Source organism: Stigmatopora argus, chromosome 5 (assembly GCF_051989625.1).
Source record: "Stigmatopora argus isolate UIUO_Sarg chromosome 5, RoL_Sarg_1.0, whole genome shotgun sequence".
Taxonomy (NCBI): domain Eukaryota; kingdom Metazoa; phylum Chordata; class Actinopteri; order Syngnathiformes; family Syngnathidae; genus Stigmatopora; species Stigmatopora argus.
This window is the reverse complement of record NC_135391.1, coordinates 20,271,725-20,287,387: the sequence shown is the minus strand read 5'-3', so window position 1 is coordinate 20,287,387 and position 15,663 is coordinate 20,271,725. Positions and strand designations below refer to the sequence as shown.

Below are 15,663 nucleotides of genomic sequence, written 5' to 3'. Positions count from 1 at the left end.
GCTGATAAAAACCTGTACATTTTTATCGAAATAAGGTCATATTTCTGTGTGATTCGTGGGGTGGAACTGTGTGGTCCTTGTGGTCAGCGACGAAAGCAGTTGTGTGGGCTTTCAAAACCTTGTAAAAATTTATTGATTATAAATAAATAAAGATTTTGGCAATTGTAGAGGTTGAGGGAATATATAAGTGAATTGTAATGGTGGAATAAATAAGTAGATTGTATAAAACCAAGAAATACATAAAATAATTGAGATAAAGATATGAACTGATAGATATAATATTAAAAACTAGATGCTTCACAGCGGTTCACAGCGCGTACAACAGAAAACATTAGTGTTGTGATTTTTTGGAAAAAGATCCTGATGTTAGTCCAGACAGCCGGGAAAACAGGGATTTTTAATTTAAAACTCTTTGAACTTTAATTACTGAGCGTTCAACAAGAATATATTTCCCCAGGTGACAATAAAATTGGGCAATGGGGACGGTGGAGTTTTATTGTGAATAGAATTTATGTGAGAAGCTTGATCTGCTTGTAACATATGGATGTGGCAGCGTCTCAAACTTGCGTGAATTATTTGAGAGAAGTGATTAATGGGTGTCGAGGTTTGTTTTACCGTTTTTTGTTAGTGTTGGTTACCGAATGTTGAGAATTGTGCTCTTTGAAAAAGTATTATTTGGATAAAAGAATGTTTGGGGCCTATATTGCTGTAGCCACTCAGAGAGGGAGGGAAAGAAATAAAAGGTGGTTGGGGCCCCTCCGAGCGTGCGAGTGAGCGAACGTGTAAGTGAATGTGTGTGTTTGTGGATGTGAGAATCCGGTCGCCTTCACTGGCGAGCAAACAAGAAAAGGATTCTGTTCAAAACTGTGGTCTGCTAGCTCAAAGTGGTCTATAGTTGCAATATGGGGACCATTGACCGTAAGTCAATGCAGTTGTTTTTTCTTTAAAATTGGCATTGTTGGAATTTTTTTATCTCTTAAATACAATTGATGACACAAAAAATTGAGAGACAAACAGAAGAAAGATCAATGGAATTAAGTGCTTTGATTTATAAACAATGAAAAAATATTGTTTGATGACTTTTGTCATGCAAAATTTGAGTTAAAAAGCTAGAAAACGTATATTAAGAAGAATGGAAAAGAATGTGGAGAGTAATTTTACAAAAATGCCTGGCCAACATATTTGTGGACATTCCAAACTTCCTTCTGAATCTAAAAAATACAACAACAGTAATTGTCTGCTGTCATGAATTTAAAAAAATAAAATACAATTGCTACATTAAAAGGTTGTAGTAGAGTTGATACTATAAAGAATTGATCGCTAAATGAATTTCGAGATGGATAATTAATAACTCTAATTTAATATACGTACTTGTGGATGCCAAAAAGTCACATGGTTAGAAACTGGTATTGTTTCAATCAGATGAGGTAAATATTTCCTAATTAAGGATAAAATAAAGTTTTAGACTTGAAAATATAATGTAAGAAGAGTTTTCAAGCCTGTGTAAAGTATGGGACCTCATATTGGGGAGACTTTGACAAAAGCTCAATAGTCTATCATCAAAATTAACATTTTAAATTAATATTGATATAGTAAGTACTGACACATTTAAATGTAGATATATTTTTTTAAAGTTTGTCTTTACTACTTCAGAGGGTTGTTATCATCCCACAATGATCCCCCATGCAAATTGAGTCTTTGCTGGGTTATAAATGGCCAGATTTTGTTGATTTAAAACTAAGATCTAAAACTCTAAGAGGAAAATGAATAATTTAATGCATGTGAATTTGAATGTTCGGAGAGTATCCTACATGTTTTATCAGTACCATGGAGAACAACCATAACAAAATTTAATTTATAAATCACCAAAGAGGGAACAATTTTTTTTGAACGTACACAATTGTTTTGGATTTATCTACAGTAGAAAGTGGGATTATTTGGAGATTGGGAGGAAAAGCCTATTTGAAATGCTTTCTGTTAAGGTTTAATAAGTGGACTGTTACAATTAGATACAGCTGCATGGGGTATTGCAAATGTTTTATTAGAGTAAATATGTCCAATGAACAATTTGACCATAATTATTATGGGATTGTTTTCTTTTTATATCATGTTTGTCACGATTTAAAAGTCAATAGTTTATAAGGACAGCTTTCCAAGTATTAAAGTGAATGTTGTTTTATTTGATTTCTTTAAGGATTCTGATTCGTGTTGGAGCGTGACCGGATGATTCGCCGAAAGACGTTTCGCCGACGGACGTTTGGCCGACGGACAGTTCGCCGAACGGACGTTTCGCCAAAACGGGATTTGCTCGTTCGCCCCGCCCCCGGAACGTGTATGTACATATTTTTCAACCTCGGCCCGCGGGCCATATACGGCCCGTTACAGATGACATTAATTTAGTAATAACAAGGGCATGTACTGCCCCCCGCTGGACATATTTATAAATACAAGTACGTACTACAATGCGCTGCCAATTTTTTATATTTTTTATTTTATCCTTGCGTTTAAAGTATTAGCCACTTGGAACATGCAATGTAATTTATCAAAGCTGGGGATTGATGTCTGACACTGAGAAAAAACAACAGTAGAAGACTTATGTGAAATTCTAAGTGCCTTGGACAGACTAGAGGGCTTAGAGAACAATACCTGAAAATGCCATGGAACACACTTTTACTTCTAGTTTAATTTTAAATAATTTCCCATTATTTTAGGAAATACTTATTCAAAATGATTTGCTGAGAACCTTAATTCAAAGATTAATCTCAATGTTTTTTTATGCTGGTGTAAGTTTTCTGGAGTAGGATTTCTGGATTTACAATTTCATTACAGTAGTACTTACTGTTACTACTACTTTATTTTCTCTATTTCTTCTGTCACGTACTGTTCTGCGTGATCTCCAAATTGGCTACTACTTTAAACGCAAGGATAAAATAAAACATTAAAAATTGGCAGCACATTGTAGTACGTACTTGTATTTAGAAATACGTCCAGCGGGGGGCAGTACATGCCCTTGTTATTCCTAAATGAATGTTATCTGTAACGGGCCGTATATGGCCCACGGGCCAAGGTTGAAAAACATGTACACACGGTCCGCGGGGCGGGACGAGCGCGCGAATCCCGTTTCGGCAAAACGTCCGTTCGGCGAACTGTCCGTCGGCGAAACGTCTTTCGGCGAATCGTCCGAGTACCGTGTTGGAGGCTACCTTCATTTGACACATATATATGTATATATATATATATATATATATATATATATATCGCGGTTTCACTACACGTTTTTTTCTGGGGGAATTTTTTTTTGTTAATTAAATTTTTTTGGAAGTTCATAAAAATGTGAAAATCCACACTGAAACTTGCAAGCAGAAGCCACTCCCCCATCCTCAGCTTGCTACCAGGACTCAGCACTGAAGTTTTTTCCCTTTTATTCTATAGCTGCCTCGTGGTGTTAACTCTCCTGACTTTGGTGCTGGCAGGCACGGGCTTGATTCTCTCTGGTGGCGGTATAATTGGAAGTGTGGATGGTCATTTGTCTCTTTGCCTGCCCTACGAGTGACTGGCGACCAAACTAGGGTGTAGTCTGCCTTTTGCCCAAAAGCTGGGTTAGGCTCCAGCAACCCACGCAACCCTTTCGAGGATGGGCGGTATGGAAGATGAATGAAAATTGAATGAATGCCTTTTTTCTTTTTCTCTTCTTTTGAACTTTATCAGAACTGACTTTGCATTCATTTTGCTTTTGATAACACTTTTATATTTATCCAAAATGATTTGATATGCATGTAACTAAATTAGCCTGGCAATTAATGTCTGAAATTAACTGTAAATTAATTTTATCTTTTTGATGTTGAAGTGGGTAATTGGTAGAAATTCAAGTAGATTTTTATTTCATGTCCAACTATTGAAAAAAATATTGATTAAGAAGGTTTTATAGGAGATGATAGACAAACTACAAAAACAATGTAATGTTAAATTTTTACAAAAAAAGGTACTGGATAGGGGTATTTTTAATTTCAAACAAACGGTTTTAATATGAAGATGGCCCGGAGTGGTTATCGCGTCGGCCTCATAGCTCTGGGGTTCTGGGTTCAAATCCAGGTTAGTCCACCTATGTGGAGTTTGCATGTTCTGTGTGGGTTTCTTCTGAGTACTCTGGTTTCCTCCCACATTCCAAAAACATGCGTGGTAGGTTGGATGGACACTCTAAATTGCCCCTAGGTATGGGTGTGTGTGTCTGTCTCCATGTGCCCTGCGATTGGCTGGCCATCAGGGTGTCCCCCGCCTCTGGCCCCGAGTCAGCTGGGATATGCTCCAGCACCCCCCACAACCCTAATGAGGATAAAGCGTTCAGAAAACAAATGAATGAATGATGAATAATTATATAAGAAATATAAATGTATTCATTTGTCTCTGAGTATTAATTGATGTGAATGTAACTATTGCAGAGAACGATAAAGCTTTTTTTCTCTGCATGGCTGGAGGGGAGGTTTTTAAACTCCTCTGAAGAGTCCAGTCCGATCCCAGTTGGGCTTATTAGACTTGGTCCCCACCTCTCTTCCTCCATTACACTGAGCACTGGCTCCCCTCAAGGCTGTGTACTGAGTCCTCTTCTGTACTCCCTGTACACACACGACTGTACAACCACCCACCAGTCTAACGCCATCATCAAATTCGCTGACGACACCACTGTGGTCGGACTCATCTCAGGAGGGGATGAGTCGGCCTACAGAGATGAGGTCAACAAATTGTCTTCGTGGTGCTCGGTGAACAATCTCACACTGAACACCACGAAAACTAAATAAATAATCCTGGACTTTTGCAAACACGGCACAGATCTGGCCCCACTCCTCATAAATCGAGTATGTGTAGACAGGGTCCAGTCCTTTAAATTCCTGGGGGTCCACGTCACGGATAAGCTCTCATAGTCTACGAACATGAAGGCAGTGGTGAAGAAGGCTCAGCAACGACTCAATTTCCTCAGGGTACTTAGGAAGAACAACTTGGGCACCAAGCTTCTGATAACCTTCCATAGAACCACTGTAGAGAGCATCCTGGCATACTGCATCACAGTGTGGTACGCTGGAAGCACGGCGGCAGACAAAAAGGCCATGCAGAAAGTGATTAACACTGCCCAGAGGATTGTCCGCTGCCCTCTGCCCTCACTGGAAGACATTGCCAGCCCTCGTTACCTCAGCAGAGCCAGGAACATCATAGGGGACCCTTACCACCCTGGTCACAATCTGTTCCAGCTGCTGCCCTCTGGCAGACGCTATAGGTCCCACAAAGCAAGGACAAATAGGCTTAAGGACAGTTTTTCCCCACATCCATCAGAACTAAATTTGCGGTAACATAACACACATTCCCTTCTGCGGTAATATGAAAAGATGTTTGGGTGGTTATCTGCCTCCTACTAGCTGACTGAAGGTAAGTGAAAGACAGTTAGAGGTAAGCGACCTGTATCCATAACAGCAAAATGCCAAATTACAAGTCCTTAACTATCACTTATTTAGGTCTTTTGCCGAGTAAACGCAGCTTATGGAGAAGCACCACCAATTTCGTCACACGCAGTTTCTGGGTGTGATGACAAGTAGGCTTTTTTGCTGTTGATAATGACGACAGGGCCTATGTCCGATTATTATAATTATTATTATTATTATTTGTACTTAGTTCCCTATTTTCTGTTTACACGATTTTTTTGTTTCCATCAGTCTATTTGTCACGTCATTGGCGACCTCATGGCGAGGAAACGTGGAGTAGGACCCAATTGCAGGGAAGCAGCCAAGGACGAGGGAATGCATGCTCAAACGAAACTTTAAAAACTTAAGCAGGAGGCACAAAAAAAGTAATAAACACTTCGATTAAAAAAAATCAAACCTGTAGGGGAAAACACGAGGGGGAGTGAGGAACAAGGCACTTAGAAACATGGAAAGGGGAAACATGGAAACATGGCAGGTTAAAGCAGACGATCCGACAATGACAAAACTATCAGTGGTGTTTAAGTAGACTGACATGGGTTGACGAGACAATTAGGAACACCTGGGAAACACACAAGGAGCGAGCAGGGGCGGAGAAACAGCAGGTGAACACAATGGGCAATAACTCGGACAGGACACCAGGGAGAAAAAAGCATAATAGTCTACCATCTTTTATTTACTGATGAGAATTAAAGACATTTGCATACGGAGGAAGTCAGTCTGGCTATTATATATATATATATATATATATATATATATATATATATATATATATATATATATATATATATATACATATAGACATTATACAACAATGCGAGGACGGTTTTGATCTGGTGTATGTTTAGTTAATTCGTGATTCATACCTGTCAACTTGTACGTTTTATACGTATTTTATACGTTTTTTTACCATTTCAAATCATGTACGCCGTACACCGACTTTTGTACGGGGAAAAAAAAATCGCCAATATTTATGAAAACCGATCTCAACAAGACCGTTTTGGCTAAAATCCAGATAGTCTCGTAGGCTGGTAGCCAACGACGCTACTGTCATCGATCGTTACTATTGTCACGGTATACCACCAAAAATTATCCTCAATCGTATGTATTTTTTTAGCGGTGCGTACGGCAATATCGATAAAGGATGACATGCGCATGTGTAGATATACATAGAGTAAATATCGTGGAAGTAAGCATGGAGGAGCCACCTAGTAAGAAACTCAAGGATCGGGTCGACACCAGAAAGAATGGGAGTTACTTCAAGGTGAATATGCTGGCTGGATTATAACATCGTTAAGAGGCACTCAATTCTCATTCTGTGTCCCTTGCAATAAAGACGTGAAAGTTGCTGCGAGTGGACATCTTAAAGCATGACAATACAGTGTATTGTCATGCTTTAAGATGTGCGCACCCGCATCCGTCACGCCCGCCTTTTCACTGTATAGCGTGTACCCAGACAATCAAGCTGTCAGCGTCATACAACATCTACAGAATCTTGAATTTAATGCATACAAAAGGCTAATGACACCCCGTCCACTTAGGGGAAAATTGTATAATTCACAGTGCGCCCTATGCGAATAAATATGGGCCGCGTTGTGTGTGTACGGTTTATTATCACTTAATACGGGGAATTGCAATCATTAATAAGGGGAGCAACTGGCTGAGGTTGACAGGTATGGTGATTATTAAGAAGCATCTGGGTTTTAATGATATAAAACATTAAAACAACAGAGCAGAAATGGGAGTCATTCAAACAACTAGGCAAATGGTGACTGACTGGTTCGGATGAATTAATTGATTTTAGAATGGGCATAATTTCCCTAGGACTGGGGAGACATGGAGTATTTTCCAATGGCAGGCCCTGCATTTCACACCAATGCCTTCAGTAGTGCTACGTCTGAATCAATCCAGCCCTCAATAAGTATTTTATGGCTATAAAAATGGCCCGCCTGGTGGAGTGCGTGGTTAGTGCATCGGCCTCACAGCTCTGGGGTCCTGGGTTCAAATCCAGGTTGGTCCACCTGCATGGAGTTTGCATGTTCTCGCCGGGTCTGCATGAGTTTCCTATGGGTACTCTGGTTTCATTCACTTTCTGAATTGCTTTATCTTCATTAGGGTCCTAGGGGGTACTGGAGCCTATCCCAGCTGACTCCAGGCCAGAGGTGGGGGACACCCTGAATCGGTGGCCAGCCGATCGCAGGGCACAAGGACACGGACAACCATGCACACTCACACGCATACCTAGGGGCAATTTAGAGTGTCCAATCAGCCTGCCATGCATATTTTTGGAATGTGGGAGGAAACCAGAGTACCAGGAGGAAACCCACGCAGGCCCGGGGAGAACATGCAAACTCCACACAGGTGGACCGACCTGGACTTGAACCCAGGACCCCGGAGCTGTGAGGCCGACGCAACAGGATTTTCAATATTTTTTTATTTTGTGCCATGTTGAACGGGTGGTTATCTCATCCGCCACACAGTCCTTAGATCGAGAGTTCAATCCCTGGTGGGTTCCGACCTTTCTCTATGGAGTTTGCATGTTCTAACTGTGCCAGGAAGATTAAGTTTCAGTTTCATTTATTTAATAAGGGACAGCACATATTAATGAACATCTTCATATTCTGTCAGGCCTGCCATCCAATCACAGGTCCAGCGCCTGCTTAAGCAGTATCAGGTGTGATTCATCAGTCAGCAAGAAGTATTTAAAGCCGACCAGAGCTTGACCACGCCCCTGGATCGTCTTAATCAGTAATTTCTCACGTTATCTCCTTGTTTGCCTCGCCTGATCTCCGATCTCTTGTTTTGTTCCCAGGATCCTGACCACGGACCATGACCACAATCTCGACCACACGTATTGTGCCTTCAATGTGGACACCACTACTATAACAAATGACTCACCTACGCTGCTCCTTTTGTGCCTTCACCCCACTTTGGAACGCTTTCAATATACAGAAAGTTCCACATCCAGATTGTGCATTTGCCTGCTTTGGGGTCCTCCGCCCATGATCGTAACATAGTCATGTTAATGAACATTTGGACACTCTAAATTGCCCCTAGGTATGGGAGTGAATGCGGATGGTTGTGCATCTGGTGGTGCCCTGCGATCGGCTGGCCACCGATACAGGGTGTCTACCTGGCCCGAAGTCAGCTGGGATAGGCTCCAGCACCCTCGTGACCCTAGTTAGGATAAAGCAGTTCAGAAAATGAATGAATGAATGCTAATGAATTTCCATCTTTAGTCCCTTGTGCAGGTTGAATGTAAGCGATGACACATACACACACACACGCTCACACACACAGACACACACACACACATGTGCACTCAGACACACACACACACACACATACAAGTAGCACAGTTTTAGAGAGCATTGTGATCACAATTTTGTTAGTCTAACAGCCAGGCTGTAAGATGATTGGTAAAGAGTTTCAGAGACAGTAGTTTATGTATGGTAATTGCTATTGAGTTCCAGGTACGAGAGGCATGGGCAGAGGAGGTGCTTTGGCTGAATGAACTCTTTTTGAAGGGAACTACACAGTCAATTCTAGAGCCCGCACTTGTTGATCTGTTGGATTTTTTTGTACAAAATCTTGCAGCGGAGGAGGAGCTTTGTGATGGAAGATTTTCTAAACGAAGTGTGCTTCTGCATATTTAACAGTATTGTCCCAGTTCAGGCATTTGTTTTTTAAAATATCTGACAGTGGTGGTGCATTGTTGATTTTCTGTCCAATACTTTCAGAGCTTGCTTTTAAATGGTTTGAATTGGTTTCAGTGTTGTCTTGCAGGCCAATGACCAACTTGTTAGGCAGTTTTTCATGTGTGATATGATCATTGTGTCAAAATAAAGTTTTGCTGACTCAGGAGTTCGATTATTTCTAATGAACCTAAAATTGGACAAATTGAATTTAATTCTATTCAGACTGTTTTTTTTATCTGTGCTTGAAAAACAAGTTGGGAGTCAAGATTGAATTCTAGGTATTTAAATTCTTGGACTGCATTGATTGTTTTACCTTGGACAAAACGTTGGGGTCAATGTTATTTGTCACCAATGTTCCCTCTAATTTTTCGTTGGTCTGAGCAGAAAGACAACCTCCCTGAGCGCACTGAGTACCAGTGTGAGCGACATCATCGGTACTCAGATGATTCGCCTAAAGACGTTTCGCCGACGGACGTTTGACAGACGGGCAGGTCGCCGAATGGACGTTCCGCCGAACGTTCATTCGGCCGAACGGAGGTTTCGCCGAAACGGGATTCGCGCGCTCGCCCCGCCCCCGGATCGTGTGTGTACAAGTTATTCAACCTCAGCCCGTGGGCCATATACGGCCCGTTAGGATTTTTAATCCGGCCCGCCGCCGGTGTTGTCCAAATTATAGTAAAAATCAATGTTAGTCTACCATCAATGGCAGCCCAGGAATAACCACTCTTGGGGGGGCATGGCAGTCCGGGAATAAGCACTCTTGGGAGGGCAGATGTAGCAGAACCGAGCCGTAAAATGACAGCAATCGGGTCAAATCCATCCTAAAACAGCATTTAATGATCAAATACAAATACTGGAGCTCTTTGGACATTAGAACCGAGCCCAGGGAAGAGAATTCCTTGGTAAAATGTCGCAATGATATCGCGATGGAGGCAAAAAAATGTCTATATACGTCCATTCGCCAAACGGCTCAAAATGCTCTCAAATTCGGTCAAATCCAGCCGAAAACAGCGTTTAATGATTAAATACACATACTGGAGCTCTTTGGACATTAGAACCGAGCCCAGGGAAGTGAATTCCTCGGTAAAATGTCGCGATGGAGGCAAAAAAACGTCCATATACGTCCATTCGCCAAACGGCTCAAAATGCTCTCAAATTCGGTCAAATCCAGCTGAAAACAGCGTTTAATGATTAAATACAAATACTAGTATTTGTATTTAATCATTAAACTAACAAATACTAGTATTTGTATTTAATCATTAAACGCTGTTTGAACGAACGTTCATTCGGCGACCTGTCCGTCTGTCAAACGTCCGTCGGCAAAACGTCTTTAGGTGAATCATCCGGTCAAGACATCATCATTGCTCGCTATGGGCACACCAGTATCACACCTGCCACAAGCAGGTGCATATCAATGTTCCCTCTAATTTTTCATGTAAAACATGCTGTAAAACACGAAAAACATAAGAGTGGACAGAGCTACTGTCACTGGCTGCCGCTTAAACGGCGCCATCATGGGGAAAAGGGTAAAAAAAAAAAAAAAAAAAATCCGATTTTTTTTTTTTACTGCGCGCCATATGATTGCTGCTGCGCAGAGAAGACGAGAGTAGTGCGCAATTGCGCACGCGCGCAGCTTAGAGGGAACAGTGTTTGTCACTCTTTTTGGGAAGTATATACAGACTGTTGGATAGGTTTAAATTTTTCAAGCCAGTTATTCACATTCGTCTTTGCATCTATGAGTTCCTGTGTAGCATTGTTTTTGTCTTTTGCATGGACATATAGAGCGGCATACAATTTGCAGGTGACAATTGCAGGGCAACAGCTTAGCAGATCATTTATTTAAAGACTAAAGAGCAGTGGAGCTAGCACTTAGACCTGCGGTACCCCAAAACGTATTGCACGAATTAGATTTTGTATTTTGTATCCCTACGCATTGTGATCTTACAGATAAGTATGATTCAATCCAATTTAGCATGCTTGGTAAGAAATTAAAATTTGACATTTTAGTTTTTTAGAGGTGACCGTGTAGTTCCCTTCTAAAAGAGTCCTTTCAGCCAAAGCACCTTCTCTGTCCATGCCGCACATACCTGGAACTTAATACCAATTAACATACGTAAACATCTGTCTCTGAACCTCTTCGCCAATCATCTTAAAGCCTGTCTGTGTCTAGTGTGTTATTGTTTATCTTGTACCTACACAAGCGACTAAAGATGGAAATTAGCCGGCGGCTACAATCTTACATATTTACATATATATATGTTCATTAACATGAATAAAAATAATTTCATTAATATGTGCTGTCCCTTATCAAATAAATCAATATCTCAATATCTCAGTCCGCATTATGTGGTGGTTGATGGTGTCAAATGCCTTTTTGAGATGAATGGAGTCTGAACCAATAACTTCGCTTTTATCTAGTTTTGATTTGATGTTTTCTAGAAAGAAGCAAACCGCTGTTTCAGTAGAATGATGGGTGTATGGACTGCTGTTAATGCGATCCACAATTTGCCCCGCTAATATCTTTTCTAAGACGTTTTAGATGGCTGAAAGGATGCTTATAGGTCTGTAGTTGTTGGTCAATGCGGGGTTCTCTTATTAAAGGACCAGTGTTATGACTGAGCACTTGCAGGGTTCAGCGAAAAGACTCTTCTTTATGGATTTGTTTCCAATAGTGGGTAATGGTGCTATGAGAGATTCTTTGTGGTGTTTTAGAAATGTTACATCCATATTAAATGCATCTTTTGCTTTGGAGCATTTGAGACCAGACACAGCTTTTTAACTTCTGACAGCGAAACTATGTGCAGAGTACCGTATTTTCACGACTATAAGGCGCACTTAAAAGTCTTAAATTTTCTCCAAAATAGACAGGGAGCTTTATAATCCAGTGTGCTTTATATGGAAAAACAATTAAATGTGTCATTCATTGAGGGTGCGCCTTATAATGCGGTGTGCCTTATAGTCGTGAAAATACGGTAAGAATGGGTTCATTGGTGTTCAGTGGTTTTGGTGGGTGATATTCTATTTGAGGAATGTTAGGTGTCAGTTCTTTAATGGAGCCTATAAAATAATCATTTAAAGTTATACCTATGTCCCTTGGATCACGGATTGGGTTCTCCTTCCACTGTTGTTCATTTATTTTTCTGTGCTTTGAAGTATTTCCTGCCAGTTTTTTTAAAACATTTTTCCAGATCTCTATTGTTTTCCCTTTCGCGATACTAATTATGTTTATAAAGATATTTGATTTTGCATTTCAAATTTCTTTTTCTATTTTGTTTCTTAGAGATGTCTGATTCTCATTAATCCATTTTTTAAGTGATATTTTAAGAGCATGGTCTCATTTTTTCATTAATGCCTCTATGCCTTCATTTAACAATGGGAAGTGATTCTTTTTTGATAGTTTTGATTTAATTTTTCTTGTGAATGTAGACACTGGGTATTGGATAATGGTCAAGAAAGTATTACAGCCTGTCAATAGTATTGTTATGGTAGAGATCATCATCCCAATTGATATTGTTTAACGCATGTCTCAAATTTGGGATCTCTCTTTTTGGTACTTTCATCTGGTCTGCTATAGTTTTCTGAGCGCATGAGTATCTATTTTAGGAAGCTTTCATGGGAATAGGATGAGGTTGTGGTCTGATTTATCTGTAATCATACTGAACGTCTTAAGGATCCTCTTAGACTTATGGAAACAAGCTTTTTTAAAACCAAAAGAATTTCGGAACAAGCAGTTAGTCTAGTGGAACTTTTGATTAGTTGTGTAAAGTCAAATTTAGTAATCAGTGATTTAGACTGTCTCCGATTTGATTTGTCGAGACAGTTAATATTTAAATCTCCAGGCAAGATAACTTCATTTTTCCCTTTAAAACTATGTCGCCTATATTATCAATAGTCATTCTCATCAAAGTTTTATCAGCAGGAATCACATAAACCTCCAAAATTATTCCAAAATCTAATTTTTCACACTGACCTAATGTCACCAAAAGTTGATGTCTGTGGAACTTGAACAACTTTCGGTTCAAGGGATACAAAAATAAGTAATGTAATGTTTTTAATCGCATAATTGTATGACTTTTCTCCAACTATTACTTAAATCTCCTAATATTATGCAAAAAAATTGTGCTCACACAATCTTTACGTCGCCAAAAGTTGATGCCCTCGAAACCAAACAACTTCTGATTCATGTTAGACAAAAATAAGCAACAAATGACTGTTTCACAATTTGAATCTTGTAATAGTATAATCTATAATGTAACGTTCATCATGTTTTAATCTTGTTATATTCATATTAATTTTTCACTCTGAATATTACATTGTATGACTTCTGGCAATTTCCCGCGGAACACCTGACCATTGCTCACGGCACACCAGTGTGCCGTGGCACAGTGGTTGGTAAACACAAAAAAATACTAAATGCAATGTAATATACAAAATATTTTAAGTACAGTTAATTGCTTTGTTTTGAAGGGTATATGTTTATAGAAATTCTCTCATTTTAACATTTAAGTTCACATGAAAAGAAAAGATGAAATATAATACGCATTTATTCAATTTTGATTAGAGTTAAGCAGCTTTCAATAATTGTTTTGAAAATTCCCACCTGGAGTCGGCCTTTCAGAATATTCCTGACTGACAACGTGATGGGGATAATCCCAGCAAAGAAGTTTGTGATGGAGTTCGTTCGCTGTCACTGAGGGTGACACAAGCAAGATAGACAAGTGGACTATTGTCATTTGCGACCCCTTCCTGCAAAGGCCCCCCTTCCACCCTCATCCCCCTTACCCCTACAATCCTTCCATGGTGGGGTTGACCACAAGAGTGAGAATAAAAGTAATAGAAAAATCACATCACATTTACTACTTGCACTTCCAAACTGATTATATATTTGAAAAATCATGATTTTTCTACATCATCCTAATATATTGAAATATATTGAAAATAATCCAAAAGAGAAGAACAGTGTAAAATACTTTCAAAAATAAGTGATTGTTCATGTAATATTATTATATTACATGAACAAGGTTCCTTTTTGTTGCATACATAGTTTTCATAAATGTTCATTATTAATTTTTAAATATTTACCCAAAACATTAGTAATTTACCTATTTAAAATGTGATTTATATATGTGATATTTTTTTAATGATTACTTTTAATTATTATTGATAAACCATTTTTAGACATTTTAAAATATTGTTTTTCCCATAAAATATATTCTGAATATGTACTGAAACTCTTTCCAAAAGTATCACTCCATTAAATAATTTTATCTACCACTTATCCTCACAAGGGTCACAGGGGGTGCAGAAGCTTTTAACCGCCAACCATGGGCAGCAGGCAGGGGACACCCCAAATTGGTTGCCAGCAATGTTCCCTCTAAGCCAGGGGTCTCAAACTGGTCCTCAAAGGGCCGCAGTGGGTGCAGGTTTTCATTCCAACTCAACAAGAGGATACCTTTTGCAAGTGTAATCAGTTAAATCAGTTGATTGCAGCCAGGTGCTACTTATTTTAGAAGACACCTGATTGGTTAAAATGTCGGCACTGGATCGGTTGGAACAAAAACCAGGACCCACTGCGGCCCTCGGTGGAATCGGTTTGAGACACCTGCTCTAAGCTGTGCGCATGCGCAATTGCGCACTACTCTCGTCTTCTCTGCGCAGCAGCAATCATATGGCGCGCAATAAATAAAATCCCCATTTTTTTTTACCCCTTTCCCCATGATGGCGCCGTTTAAGCAGCAGCCAGTGGCAGTAGCTCTGTCCACCCTTATGTTTTTCGTGTTTTACAGCATGTTTTACATGAAAAAATAGAGGGAACATTGACATGCACCTGCTTGTGGCAGGTGTGATACTGGTGTGCCCATAGCGAGCAATTATGATGTCGTGACCGGATGATTTGCCTAAAGACGTTTTGCCGACGGACGTTTGACAGACGGACAGGTCGCCGAATGAATGTTCGTTCAAACAGCGTTTAATGATTAAATACAAATACTAGTATTTGTTATTTCAATGATTAAATACAAATATTAGTATTTGTATTTAATCATTAAACGCTGTTTTCAGCTGGATTTGAGAGCATTTTGAGCCGTTTGGCGAATGGACGTATATGGACGTTTTTTTGCCTCCATCGCGACATCATCACGACATTTTACCGAGGAATTCACTTCCCTGGGCTTGGTTCTAATGTCCAAAGAGCTCCAGTATTTGATCATTAAATGCTGTTTTAGGATGGATTTGACCCCATTGCTGTCATTTTACGGCTCGGTTCTGCTACATCTGCCCACCCAAGAGTGCTTATTCCCGGGCTGCCATGCCCGCCCAAGAGTGCTTATTCCCGGGCTGCCATTGATGGTAGACTAACATTGATTTTAACTATAATTTGGACAACGCCGGCGGCGGGCCGGATTAAAAATCCTAACAGGCCGTTTATGGCCCGCGGGCCGAGGTTGAAAAACTTGTACACACAATCCGGGGGCGGGGCGAGCGCGCAAATCCCATTT

The 15,663-nt window shown here is 40.0% G+C and overlaps 1 protein-coding gene and 1 long non-coding RNA gene across 4 annotated transcripts in view; one reads left to right on the top strand and one right to left on the bottom strand.

The window, feature by feature from the left end:
• The window catches only part of LOC144073941 (solute carrier family 12 member 2-like), a 131,147-nt gene extending 117,276 nt beyond the window's left edge, over window positions 1-13,871 (bottom strand). For all 3 annotated transcript variants that reach the window (XM_077599897.1, XM_077599899.1, XM_077599898.1), the window contains exon 1: window positions 13,767-13,871. The gene's annotated coding sequence lies outside the window, so the exon portion shown is untranslated. The remainder of the gene's footprint in view (window positions 1-13,766) is intronic.
• Window positions 6,315-8,490, top strand: LOC144074860 (uncharacterized). The gene is made up of 3 exons (XR_013300402.1): window positions 6,315-6,732; window positions 8,097-8,216; window positions 8,281-8,490. It is a non-coding gene; the product is annotated as an uncharacterized LOC144074860 (long non-coding RNA).
• Window positions 13,872-15,663: the final 1,792 nt, after the last annotated feature.